The sequence below is a fragment of the Oreochromis aureus genome, linkage group 3 (assembly GCF_013358895.1).
Source record: "Oreochromis aureus strain Israel breed Guangdong linkage group 3, ZZ_aureus, whole genome shotgun sequence".
Classification (NCBI taxonomy): domain Eukaryota; kingdom Metazoa; phylum Chordata; class Actinopteri; order Cichliformes; family Cichlidae; genus Oreochromis; species Oreochromis aureus.
In genome coordinates, this window is record NC_052944.1 from 5375146 (window position 1) to 5388798 (window position 13653).

Below are 13653 nucleotides of genomic sequence, written 5' to 3' on the forward strand. Positions count from 1 at the left end.
CTCGCCGGCCTGGTGTTAAGGTTCAATGTTGAGAGAGGAATCCATAAATAACCACAGATCCGGTCCAGTGTGCAATTAGACAGTATTTTAATGAACACATGTGTGAGTTCAACAACCCAATCAGTATTGAACTGTCTTTACCATATTCAGACAACAGTTTTATAGGGTTAAGATAGTACAGCCCCCTTTTCTGTTGGTAGGCAGATTTAAACAAAGCATACGTCAGCCTAAACCACAAAATGTTCCGTGAACTTTAACATAGTTTAAAGTACATTGTCTTCGGGTCGGTGCTTCCCCTCAGCTCGTCTTCGCTGTCGCTTCCCTGTGGGAGATCTGTTGCACTTCCTCTAAGTACGTCGGCACAATTCTGCATTTGCAGCAAAAACACATCTTCACTTCTTGCTTACCAAAATAGATCTACTATGGTGTGTATGTGTGTGTGCGTACACGTGCGAGGGCGCGTGCGTGCTGTGTACTGTGTACGTGTCATGACCTCTCACTATTTGTGTCTGTATGTGTGTCTCGCCCTTAAATGCTCTCACATCTCACCCGTTACACTTCTGACCTTCACGTGACCAGGAGCCACAGCTCTTTAATAAGCTCAAATGCAATCATGTATAAAAGATTAAAATCATTTTCATAACAAAAGTTCTCCCTTCTCAGATCTACCAATATGTTTGCTCCTCCTAATATAGTCTAAAAGCAACCCCAAGCAAAGCAATTTGAACTTTCCCCTATCAGTGATCCCTCTAACTAAACGTGTGTGTGTTAATCCACGATACATGCATAATAACACCCTGCTCTTAACTTGCAGTTAAACTCTGGTTTCAGTTTCACTTCTGCAAAAGCCTGCAACTTCAAAAGCCTATAACTTCCTGTCTCTGCCCTCTACACAGAAACACTGAGATCATAGAAGCATTAAAACATTTAAAATTATAGTTTAAAGTGGTTCTTCTTGGACCTGTAATAAAGACTGATATAATACCAATATATTTGAACATCTGAATGCATCTAAATGCGACATCACTATTAATACTGAAATGTTAATGATGATTATAAAAATAGCAGCAAATAATAGCAGTAAAATATTTCTATCCTTCACACTGGCGACAAAGTTAAGCACCAGGCCTTTCATCAGGCGTCGCAGACGTCTCGCTGCTAGCAGACTTCAGCGGTGTCATCTCCCTCCCCCTCAGTGGACGCAATGTGTTGGGTTCCGGCTCGGACCAAATAAATGTTGAGTCTGTGTTTCCGCAGGCTCTGCTAGTTTAGAAACTTATTCTCGTGAAGGACAAAAACAAGACGGAATATCTTCAACCAGTCTTTTAGTCGCTAGAGAGGGAAGGCTGCTCGTGGAGCTTAACGCTCCTCACCTGTCTCCAGCCCAGCTCCTTCAAAGAGCAGCCCTCCTCGTAGCCTTTTATTGGCAAACTGCTACAATACACAACACAAGCACCTCCCACCGTAAAACCCCCCTTGGTTACAAAGACAAGGCACTATGTGTGTGTGTGTGTGTGTGTGTGTTTGAGGGTGCGTTTGTGTGATCTCCTGCTCACCAACAGGGTCATAAAAGCAGGAAGTTACCACACAAGAAACAGATCTTTCAGAGAGGATGTGCTTACAATAAAACCTCCCCCAGCACCAGAGTAGCTGTGAGGTGGTCAGAGACAAAGGAACGTCTTTGATCACACAGTTTGAAACAATGTAGAGACGGTAAGCATAAAAATGACAACATTAAACAATTCACTTTAACAATGTGTGTCAAATATAAATAAGGATATACCAGAAAAAGCTGCGAGTTTCTTCTATTTAGAGTCAAGTTAGTGTTTTGTGTCTTTGTTTTAGGCCTAATGTCAAGCAGAGGTGTGTGTAACTGGACTGGTCTGTTATATGTGTGACATGTGTGCTTCTCTTCAGCATCATCTTTGTCAGTGCTGATTCCTTTGTGTCATCATGTGTTGATAAGACAGAACAGTTATAATGGAGGAGCAAAAGGAAGCCCTGAAATCTGCATCCAACAAGGAAGGACAAGTGTTGGCTCGCCAGTGATCCCAGCAGAGCCACTGGTTTGGCTCCAGTTGTTATAGATTCAATGATGTTGTTCCTACAGATACATGTTAGCATCTTTATTGTAGTAAAGTCTTGTAATCTGAAGATAGAAACAAGGGAGAAAACAGCTCCATGATCTGATCTTAATGATGTTGTTTTGGTTTATTTCTGTCTTTCAGAACTGGATTGGAAACTATCAAAGGTCTAAAAACAGCCTCAACCCTCCCAAAGACCAAACTTTACACACGTCATCTTTCAGCTTACAATCTTTGTTGGAGGGATCTTCTGCCAAACAAGGCTGAGAGAAGATTTCTTACAGCTGTCATGTTGATGCTGTTTCAATCTTTGGGCAAACACACTCATATATTAGGGCTGATATCAGGGCTGCACAAGTTCTTTGTGTTTGTGATCATGAATAATAGAAGTGTGCCTGTTGAAGATCATGTTTGCTACATGATTATATGTCATGTTATTGTTCTGTATTATATTCAGCTTTCAGCATCCTTTCCCAGCCCCCTGTTAGACCATCCATACAAAGCCAACCTGACTGTGGCCCAATGTGTTTGATAGTTTGTGTTGGATAAAGAGATTTGACAGACTTGGTTCTCTCACGCTCCGTTTTGCAAAACTATTTTTAAATCCCTGTAGAACTGGAACCACGTAAGCTAGCACAATCATTTTTTTGCACATGAAACTGGAGGAGTTGTACTTACGTTTTATGCCATCAGCTTGTCCTAACTCATGGTTTCTTTCCACATATAGCTTTGCAAAAACAGCATAAAAAACACTTGCAGCAACAAAAACACAATATTCCAGAAACAGGCTTTGCTGATCCGATCAGCTGTTCGTAACACTTCCTACGTTGGAATAGACGTCAGTCCTGTCAGTCCTGAGACACTGGGGGTGGAAACAGCTGTGATGTCATTGGACTGTCACAAAGACAGAAGTGCATGAAGTGAGCAGCCAAGGAGCCGCTGATGTTTTGGATTCGACAGCATTTGAAAGGTTGACACAGACACATTTCCACATAGAAAGCTGAATTTGTCATATACCACAGTGAACTCACTGTTCAGTGTTTTTCAGGAAGCTTCTTAACTGCCTCTGCTGCCAAACAAGCAGCTGATGTCCTTGAGAAGAAGCTGAAGAAGTCTTCAACAACAAATACAGGAAGTGGACTTTCAAATACTAGATTCACTTTAGACTCACACAAGAAATGACTCAACTAGCTGTGTTTGACTCCTTTGACTATATGAAAGCTCAGTGTGTGTCTGTACACAGACTGTTATGTTGGACTATTATTCAGTTGTCTGCTTTTCAAATGTCTGCATCTCAGTGTAGATGAGGCTGGGGGTCATGGGAGGCCACCATAGAAGTCTCTTCAACATCATGACATCATCATAAATGCTGCTGGACTGTCTGATGGGCTGACGGTGAAAAAGCCGTCGGCCTCTGGAAGGAAACAGAAGACATTTCAGAGGCTGCAGCAGATTTCTTTGATTTGGGGCCTTTTTCAGCTTTATTGGACAGAGCAGTGAAGATAAGTGACAGCAAAGCAGAGGGAGAGAGAAAGGGGACGTGGTCAGAATCAAAGCCAGGCCAGCTGCTCTCCACCTCGTGGCACATGGTCACCTGCTCATCCTAGTGAGCTCCACCAGCAGCCCTTTCACACAGTTTACACTGTAAACACTGTGTGTGGACCTCAGCTAACAACAGGCTACATTTAAGTCTGGACTACATGCTTTTATATTGAGGCAGATTTTTACCTGTTTTTATTCCATCAGCAGCTCAACATCATGAGCAGCTTTGACATAAAGACATCAAACTCAAGCTGACTTTAAACTGGACCTACTTTTAATACAGGGGCACAAAAACAACCAACATCTTTATTATATATCAGGACAGAAAGTCATTTCATCTCAAATGGAAAACAGCTTTATTTGGAATAATCAGCACTATCAACTGGTTTGGGATCTCCACCAGTTTCATGTCTTTACAGCTTCTCCAACAAAGTTCCTGTAAAATCAGCATTTTTGTCTTTATTGGTTTGATAGTGATTGATTATTCAGTCCCAATCTGCTGTCATCTAAAGAACAAAATGATGTTTCTATGAGTCAAAAGCTCCAGATGTTGTTCACAAAGAAAACAAAGATTAGGAACTTAAACACAAAGTGTTTGGAGCCAAAATGTTCCCAAGCTGCTCTTTTTGAAATGGCAGAGGTACAGTGGTGTCTAACAGCACACTGTGGAAGGCAAACATGTTATTGTTGGATGAAACTTCATGAATCCTTTGTAGATTTGAGCTTTTGGAGCCTTTCTTTTCTCTTCAGGTGTACAGAGGCTGAGGAGGCAGGTGAAGCAGGTGGAGCTGTTGTAATGCTGGCAGAGGGTGTGTCTTAGTAACTCTGTGAGGTAGAACTGGATCCAACATTGTGGATGATAGGTTTGTAGCTTAACCCTATCCGCTGGAACGTTGAAGGCAATGTAATTACACAGCAAGCAAGACACGAAGTAGGCAACATTCTTTATGTTTCACGTGCACGGGAGAGAACTGGACAGGCGCCGTTCCTTCGCTTGACCCCAGTTGCTCTCAGCCAGGTTCCCCATAGCACTCCTTTTATTGTGGTTACTTGAATATGCATAGGGTCATTAACATATAGCGGCTTACATAGGTACACATTTGAACAAGGCATACCCTGCCTGTGGTTTTGTAAGTGCGTGTGTGTGTGTGTGTGTGTGTGTGTGTGTGTGTGTGTGTGTGTGTGTGTGTGTGTGTGTGTGTGTGTGTGTGTGTGTGTGTGTGTGTGTGTGTGTGTGTTCTGCTGACCAAAAGGGTCATAAAGCAGGAACAACATCCTAGGTCATAAAGAGGGTAACCGCAATAAAACACTATAGCCCCTCACCCAGAACCTCGAGAATCTGAGGAGGGGAGAACAAAAGAATTCCTTTCAACACACAGTTAAAGTACAAATGGTAAGAATAAAAATGACAAACATTTAACACTTCACTCTAACAGTGGATGTGTTGATGTTGGAGCCATTAAGATTCTCTGCACACTGTAGGATTTCCCTGTGATTCACTGCGGGGGCATTTTGGAGTCTGTCAATGAAACTCTTCATATTTGTGTTTGACACCAGTTTATAGAAACAGACAAATGTGTCATGCTTTTGTTCGGCCTCCACAAATATACACGTTTGTTCATTGGTTGGACTTTTTGTAAGGAGACACATTGAAAACCATTGTCAGGAGGAGAAATATTTTACTGCTATTATTTGCTGCTATTATAATCATCATTACCATTTCAGTATTAATAGTGATGTTGCATTCAGATGCATTCAGGTGTTCAAACATATTGGTATTATATTAGTCTTTATTACAAGTCCAGTAAGAACCACTTCAAATTGTTGAGTTGAATCTATAATTTTAAAGGCTTTTGAATGTTTTTATATTCTTACACTGAAGTCTTCAGTGGGTGAGAAAACTGAGCTGCAGCGACAGGAAGTACATGTTTTTGAAGTTACATGCTTTTGCAGAAGTGAAACTGAAAGCAGACTCTGAGTGCAAGTACTGTGAGTAGGATATGAAACTGTATTAAGCTTTTAGTAGAGGCTTTTGATTAAAACATTTATTCAGTAGATTACATATATAGTTCCAGTTAGGTTATTATATGTAAGGATGAGCCTCTGTTCTGGTGAAAGGTCAGAAGTGCAACGGGTGAGATGAGAGAGCATTTAAGGGCGAGACACATACACACACATACAGACACATATAGTGAGAGAGGTCATGACACGTACGCAGTACACAGCACGCACGCGCCCCCGCACGTGCACGCACACACATATTAGATAGACGCATTTATATAGGTAAGAGTTTAATTATGTTTTGCTTGCGACTGCAAAGTTGTGCATGAGTGACAGTTTGTGCAGAACGTGGACCTGATGTTCCAGAAGATAAGCCTGGGCAGGATGGAGACAGGAAGCACCTGGGGTCGAGCCGAAGACGATGACTGTGTTCAAAGTTAACTGAATGTTTGTGGTTTTGGAGTGACGTATGCTTTGTTTGAGTCTGCCTGGCAACAGGAAGACTGCCAACCCTATAAAACCTTTGTTTGACTATTGTAAGGGAGTTTGACGCTGAAATCTACACAGCGTTCGGACTCACACATGTGTTCATTAAAATGTCGTCTAATTGCACCAGGCTGGATCTGTGGTTATTTTTAGATTCCCCCTCAATAATTTTGAACCTTGACACCATGTTAATAAGATCTTGTTGTTTCCTGTGGATCCGACACAGAGAGTGGACTTCAGACAGAAACCGTGGAAGAGATTTTAGAGGCCGTGTGTGGCAACAGGAAGTTTCTGTATGTTTGCTGATCTTACATGTGGAAAACAACACGTGATGTTTGTGAAGTTCTACAATGATTGCAGCTGCCGTCATAGGCAACTCTCACATTTAAGTTCATTTTATTAGACAGTTAAGTTTGAAACAATAAGTAGTTGAAATATTAAGAAATAAATAGTAATTCATGTTTGTTGATTAGATTTATATGTTTAAATGTGTTATTCGTGCTAATTGTGCAATTAGATAGGAACCTTTTCTAAAGTTGTGTTGTGGCTAAGAGGGCATTTTTTGTCTGTCACACTCAGCAAGTTAATTAAGAGACGAGCCACGAGGTTTGCACGTCTGCAGAAAGATAAATAAAGAGAGCCTTTTTTGGACCTCCCCACCACGTAAAAATGAAAGTTTATTCCCTTTGAGTGAGGCCAATGAGGTAAATGTTTTGTTTATTATCGTTGTATGTAAATACGCGAGTGTTGCATGAGATTCAAGTGCAATAGCCGCAGTGTGAAGTGTAATGTGTACTTTATTGATCATATTGTTGGAATGTTTCGTTGTATATAATGATTAAGGACTTTAGTAAGAATATTCATTTAAGTTTGCATTTCCTTTTAGTTCTGACGGCTTTGTATCGGCTGTGGTTGGACATCATTACATGTTAAGACGTGGAAGAATCCTCCTGTCCGAAATAAATGTCAGTTTAAACACAAAGAACAAGTTGAGCTTTATTAAGACTCGAGGGGAGTAACAATGATCATTGTTCTGACAGAATTTTGAGTGGGAACAGTTCAAAGTTATTTACTGATTGAAACAAGCTGAATGTTTCTGTGCACGATGAAGATCAGCAGCACCAGCTCAGCTGATCAATGAATTGACATCTATCAGTCATTTCATGAGATGAAGTCATCAGCAGACATTTGTTCTAACTGTGTGATAAATGTCAGAACGTCAGGGCTCTGCTTTAGTCACTACTTGATGATCATTGGCTCATTGTTGAATCCAGTGGCCCAGTCTGACCTCTGACCCTTTGCTGCAGGTCTTCTGTGTTATCTCCACTTTCATGTCTGATCTTCTGCTGTATCGTCCAAAATAAACATCTGAATCATTTCCAACACTTCAGCAGATCTTTAGTTTGGGCAGTACAGTACAAAATAACACATATTGTACTATACTGCCCACTTCCTGATCTTATTGGATCTGTGTGTGAGGTTGGTGAAGGAAACACATCTTTACTGAGTGAATCGCTGCCATTAGGAACTAGTTTTTATATCACAGCCTAGAAATCACACAGGACCATTTCTGCAAGTGAAAAGTTGTAATTGGAGGAAAATAATTGTATCGTTTGTGCGACTGTTGTTTGTAAATGAAGGATTGTCCCAACTACATGTGCTGCTGACCTTTGACCTTTTCTTTAGGTGCACAGAGGAGTCTGTGGAAACATCCAGAACTGAGGCAGTGCTACAGATGTCTTCAAATAAAGTGGTGTATTATCCATGGCTGCGTTCCTGTTCAGACCTGCTCGCTGTCAATGGGCTTCATTCCATTTCAGACTGCTGGTGGTCGCTGTGATCTAAACTCAACATGGCTCCTGTGTTAGAAGAGCCTCTGATTTTAAAATATGCACATTGAATAGTTTCTTTGCAACACTATGGAGCTACCAGCCCAGTATATGTAGCCCACAGTAGATGGAGTTATCAAGCTGCACTGACAAACATCAGGACTCATGTGATCCCTACATGTGGACCTTTCACACATGGATCCAAGTGCAGATTCAACTCTGCATTACATTTGACTTCAGCTGTTACACACTTTCATTTTCTAGCTGTGTCACTTCCTGCTTTTTGGATCAGATAGTTTATCCATGTCCACAAATGTTTGGCTGCATATTTTTATCATCTATATTTTCCAGTCTTCATACAGCCGATATTTCATGTGGACTCCAATCTGCCACCTGCCATCACGTTTTCAGGGTTAACTCAGTGTTGGAAATGTAAGACAAACAGCAGCACATGTTCTCTAAATGTTTGCAGTCATTTTTAAATGAAGCTGATACTACATGAGACATTTTCCACATTTATTGTCTTTGAACAGAGAATAATAAAGCCATCAAACATATACAGGCTGTGCAAATACAAACTTCTGTGGTGCATTTGATGACCTGCAGAGGAGAACAAGTCGGGCTTTTCAGCCCTAACACAACCTCTTTGTTCTCAATACTACAAAACCTTAAAAGGCTGATATGCAAGTTTGCATGAATCACCAACACAGTTGTTTTTGTTTCTAGTACAGTTATAAATAAGGTGATCAAATATCTGCTGACTGATTAGATCCAGTATCTATTACAGATGAACTGGATATCACAGCATGTTGTTAATCCGTCATATCAAACTAAACAGTGTTGCTGGTGTAAATATCCTCCAATAAAGTCAGATGAGGGCTGCTGTTGCCAGGTAACGATGATGTCACACTGGATCTTCTGATCTTTAGCATCGTAGCGCTCGGAGTCTGATGTTGGCTCATGTGTTGTCATACACCAACATGACGTTCTACTAGTCAAGGCCTCACTTAACCCACTGATGCTGATCACACAGACCCACTAATAGAACTGTTTTATCAGGTTTATGCAGCGTCACCATTAATGTCACATTTAATCAGACCACATTTACACTACAAGCCCACTACAACCATTATCAACATTTAAATTACATTATACATCTGCAGTGATTTAAAGGACGACTATTTTAACCTGATTCATTTCTCCACCTTAACAGTTCATTCCTCAAATGAAGCAAAATATTTGACCCTCAAAAAAATGTACCAACAAATAATTTAAAAGTTATTTTCCAACTTTTACAAGTGAAATCAAACAAGTGTATTTAACAATGAAAACCAGAGTGGAAGCTGCTCATACAGAGTCCAACCCAGGCTAAAAGTAAGCTGAGTAGACCAGCACCATCAAAGTGTCGGCTCTCTGAACACGGTGCAAGATCGCCATCTGCAGGACAAAACTAGTTTTTCTTGCCCTCCTCGTCAACGTCAAGATGACGTCATCGTACAACAAAACATGCAGATCAGGTGACATGACAGTTTAAGAGGCGGAGTTAAACTGTGGCAGGTAAGCATGTGGAGGAGGAGCAACAACATGACGCTGGAACATCATCATTGCATTATACAGTTTCCTCTCTAACTGGATGATGCTGTTAGTGTAGCTGAGTCAAAACAGCCCAAGTGCTGAGAGGGAAAACATGATGATTTATGTAAAGTCATAACTGGCTGCAGCAGCTGACCTTTGACCTGTGAGCTGCAGCTTAAGCTTCTTTTATGGTTCAGTGTTTAATGTTTAAACTGTTTATGGCTGCACACACGCCCACAGTCAGGTTGTATACATATTACAATGTTATATACAGTGTGGCAGCTGACCTTTGACCTTTAACCTGCGAGCTTCAGACTCATTGCTGGTGTGAGGTGTTTAATACTATTGAAGCTTGCAGACACACCCACATCATCTGATTTGTTCTCAGGGTTGTTCAGTGTGTTGGACTTGGAGCAGAAACCTGCTGCAGGTTAATTATTGATCAAACAATATCACACAAGGTGCAGCAGCTGACCTTTGACCTGTGAGCTTCAGACTCTTTGCTGGTGTGAAGTGTTTAATGTGACTTCAGCCTGCAGACACAGAGGACTGATGAAGCAGAAGCTTGTCTCTGTTTCTACACAGACCTGGTCCAGACAGCAGAGCTGCAGAGTGAAGACGTTCATGGGAAGAAGCTGAGTAAGTGCAACGTCCTCTTTGAATCCTGGATCAGGAAGTGAAGCCGGTGAATATTTGCTGTTTAAATAAGGTTTCTGTCTTTGACTCAGTCTGCTGTCACTTTGTTTCAGAGAGAAAAAGAGATTTCAGATTAACTGCATTATATGCTGAGTAACTAAATGCTGCTAGTCTGTGGTGTCACTCCCAGCAGCATCACGTCATTTCTTTACTCTGACCTTTAACATCAGTTCACTTAGCTAGCAGAGCAGCTAGCAGTTAGAGTATGAACTCTGTGTCAGCAGTCAGCTTGGTCCTGGTGGTCGCCTGGTTTCATGTTTGCTGATGATCCAGATGTGTCCACATAATTATTTATTTCTGTAAATGTAAAGACTTTACAGATAAACAACAGCAGCCCTCTGGCTGGACTCTAACCTGTGAGTTTCCTGTGATTGAAACCACAAGCTGACATTTTCCTTCTGAAGCAGCTGAATGGATGTTTGAGTTTACCTGCATACATGGTGCAAATAAACCTGCTTTGGATGGTTTGGAGGCGGAGCCCAAAGCAGGACAGGATTCTAATGTGATTGGTCACTTTGATGAGGCGGCTGGAACTCAGGTGGTCGAGCAGGTCACCTGCTAACCAGAAGGTTGGTGGTTTAATGCCAGTCTGCATGATGTCCTTGGGCAAGATACTAACCCCATGTTGCTCTATTTTAAACCAGAGGCTTCAGACGCAGGTTCTGCAGCCTCTGCACTGCTGTGCCATCAGTCTGTTGGACAGTATTTGATAGATTTCAGGGAAAAATGAAGGAACATGAACAACGGGTCAGAAACACTTATACTTTATACATCATGCTTTTCTTATGCAACATCCACACGTGAATCATGAAACTTTAACATTTAAAGTATCGTAGCTCTGTAGCTAAATCTTCTGACTCTTGTTTTAATGGTAATAGTCAAAGTGTGATCGGTGAATTGTGAGCAGCAGAAAGGAGGAAAGCACTAATGCTGGCACAAGGGGCCACAAGCCAGTGTACTCCAAGTGCCAGCCTGGGTAAATGGGGAGTGTTGCATTAGTAAGGGCATTCTGAACTAAAGCTTTACCAAATAAAATGTGTAGATCATAATGAATAAGACTGTCATGCTACTGATGGCTGAAAGAAAAGGAAGAGGAGGAAGGAGGCATGTTAGGAGTAGGGATGGGTGTCGTTTAGGTTTTATACGACACCGGTGTCAACGGTGCCGGTGCTTAATCGGTGCTCGAATCAGTGCTTAAAGAATGGAGAACACAAACTTTGTCCAAAAACCTCTCATGTTTTTATTTTTCGCAGTCTCTTTTTTTCTGCAAAATGATAACCAAGTCAGCCTTTTCTGTTGATACAACACACCTCCTTTGGTTGGAACCCTAACCCTAACCCTATCAATCAAGAAGACAGCCGCATGTAACTACAACGGTGTTTGCTAGATCACCTTACATTACTTTAATAACATGGTTAGCCTACTCAACGTAAATTACACATGAACAACATTAAGCTACTCACGCAGAGAAGAACGGCTGCTGCTGCCATCATCATCCGTCATCATTTCTGCTATGTTGGCAGGGCTAGGGGCCAGGACTCTCCTCTTCGGGTTCTTGGAGGATGTTGCTAACTCCGGGTCCGATAACAGGCACCACACCCTCAGTAGATGTGCTCGGTCTTGCAGCAAGCTATCAAATACGGTGCATTTCTCGGCTTTTAAAAAAAACGCTATGCGTCGCCGGGTGTTTTAATGGTAAACGGACGGATTCTTATATAGCGCTTTTCTACTCTCCCGGAGTACTCAAAGCACTCTATACAACATGCCACATTCATCCAATCACACCAGCACTTTATCTGTACTCAGTGCTTTCTAAGTACATTCACACTCTGATGGATGCATCGGAGAGCAAGTTCGGATTAGTATCTTGCCCAAGGATACTTGACACGCAGACTGGAGGAGCCTGGGATCGAACCATCAACCTTCCAATCAGTAGGTGACCAGCTCTACCGCCTGAGCTACAGCCACCCTGTTTCATCAGATTCGAGGTGTTACCTCCTTTGCACAGCATCACCTTAAAACACTTGTTGCAGGCTGCTGAGTTTGCATCTTTTGCTGTGAAGTACAGCCAGACTTTTGACCGCTTCGCCTTGGGCATTTTTAATCTGTAGCTCTGCTCTAAAAGAACGTACGTACCTGGGCCCGCCTACTATCCTTGGAAAGGTAAAATGATTGGCTAGAATTCAAAGTGTATGACATCTCAGGAAAAAAAAAGTACCAAAATGTGCGCTGCTTTTCGGTCTGGTTACTACCGTTTATGTCAGATCCGGTGCCATAATGGCATCGGATACAGGTACCCATCCCCAGTTAGGAGGCAATGGTAGAGAAGGAAAGACAGGAGAGTGGAGGTGATGTATCTAAATGCATCTGAACAAAGCAGAAGTACACACCAAACTTAACGGAGAGTCAAATGTAGAATCACAGAACAGAACTGCAGGCTGAGTTTGGATGTTTGACTTTGTCTTTCACACCTCTCTGTGGCTCACACACACAGTGACGTCAGACACATTCACACTCACTGTTTCATCTCCTTTGTGAACAAATTCATTACTTTCTTCCTTCAATGATCTACATACTACGTGCTGCCCAGTGAATACTTTGCAATGTATTCCATCCCCTTTCAAGGCAGACTTACTCAGTTTATTCCCCATTACAAGACAACAATCAGCCACACTCACACAGACCGCGTCTGGCCCGCACTCGCTCACACGTGCGTTCACACACCAATGAGAGCTCTATCCTCCTTACATATTGGTGGATAAACCAAACACTCAACACCCTCAGCAGCGGAGGAAAAACCTCCTTTCGGTGGAGAAACCATCCTTAACCCTCCTTGAAAACTGGCGAAGAAACCAGACGTCCTTAGAAAAATTAAAAAACTGGTGGGAAACCAGACCTCCTTAAAAAAATAAAGAAAAACCGGTGGAGAAGCCAGGTAGCTTGTGTCTGCATGCACAGCTAGCGCGCTCCCATACCTGCGTTTAACCACATGCTCACGTAGCCGCTCTCTATTGTTTTAGGTCCGTGTGCACCTGCCCAACCAGCGCTCCCCCGGACTCGCGTCTACACGCGCAGTCACGGTGATGCATAAGGCCTTCTGTATTTATTGTCTGTGTTGCTTTTCGTTTCACGGGAAGAGTCTCTGGATCCTGTCAATTGCCATCCAACCCGAGGGGAGTTCAGACGCAAACTCACCGGCCTGGCGACAAAATTAAGCACCATCTTTCATCAGGCGTCCCAGACCTCCTGGCTGCTAGCAGACTTCAGTGTCTCCTCTCCCTCTCCTCGGTGGACGCAATGCGTTGGGCTCCGGCTCGGAAGGACCAAATAAATGTTGGGTCTGCGCTTCCACAGGCCTGCTGGTTTAGAAACTTATTCTCGTTAACGACAAGCAAGGAAACAAGACAACATCTTTAACCGGTTTTTACTTGTAGCAAGGG

At 42.3% G+C, this 13653-nt stretch overlaps 1 long non-coding RNA gene across 1 annotated transcript; it reads right to left on the reverse strand.

Moving 5' to 3' along the window:
• Positions 1-9407: 9407 nt before the first annotated feature.
• LOC120438823 lies at positions 9408-11420 on the reverse strand. Its single transcript, XR_005612185.1, has 2 exons — positions 10372-11420; positions 9408-10255 (listed from the first exon to the last, which is right to left on the reverse strand). It is a non-coding gene; the product is annotated as an uncharacterized LOC120438823 (long non-coding RNA).
• Positions 11421-13653: the final 2233 nt, after the last annotated feature.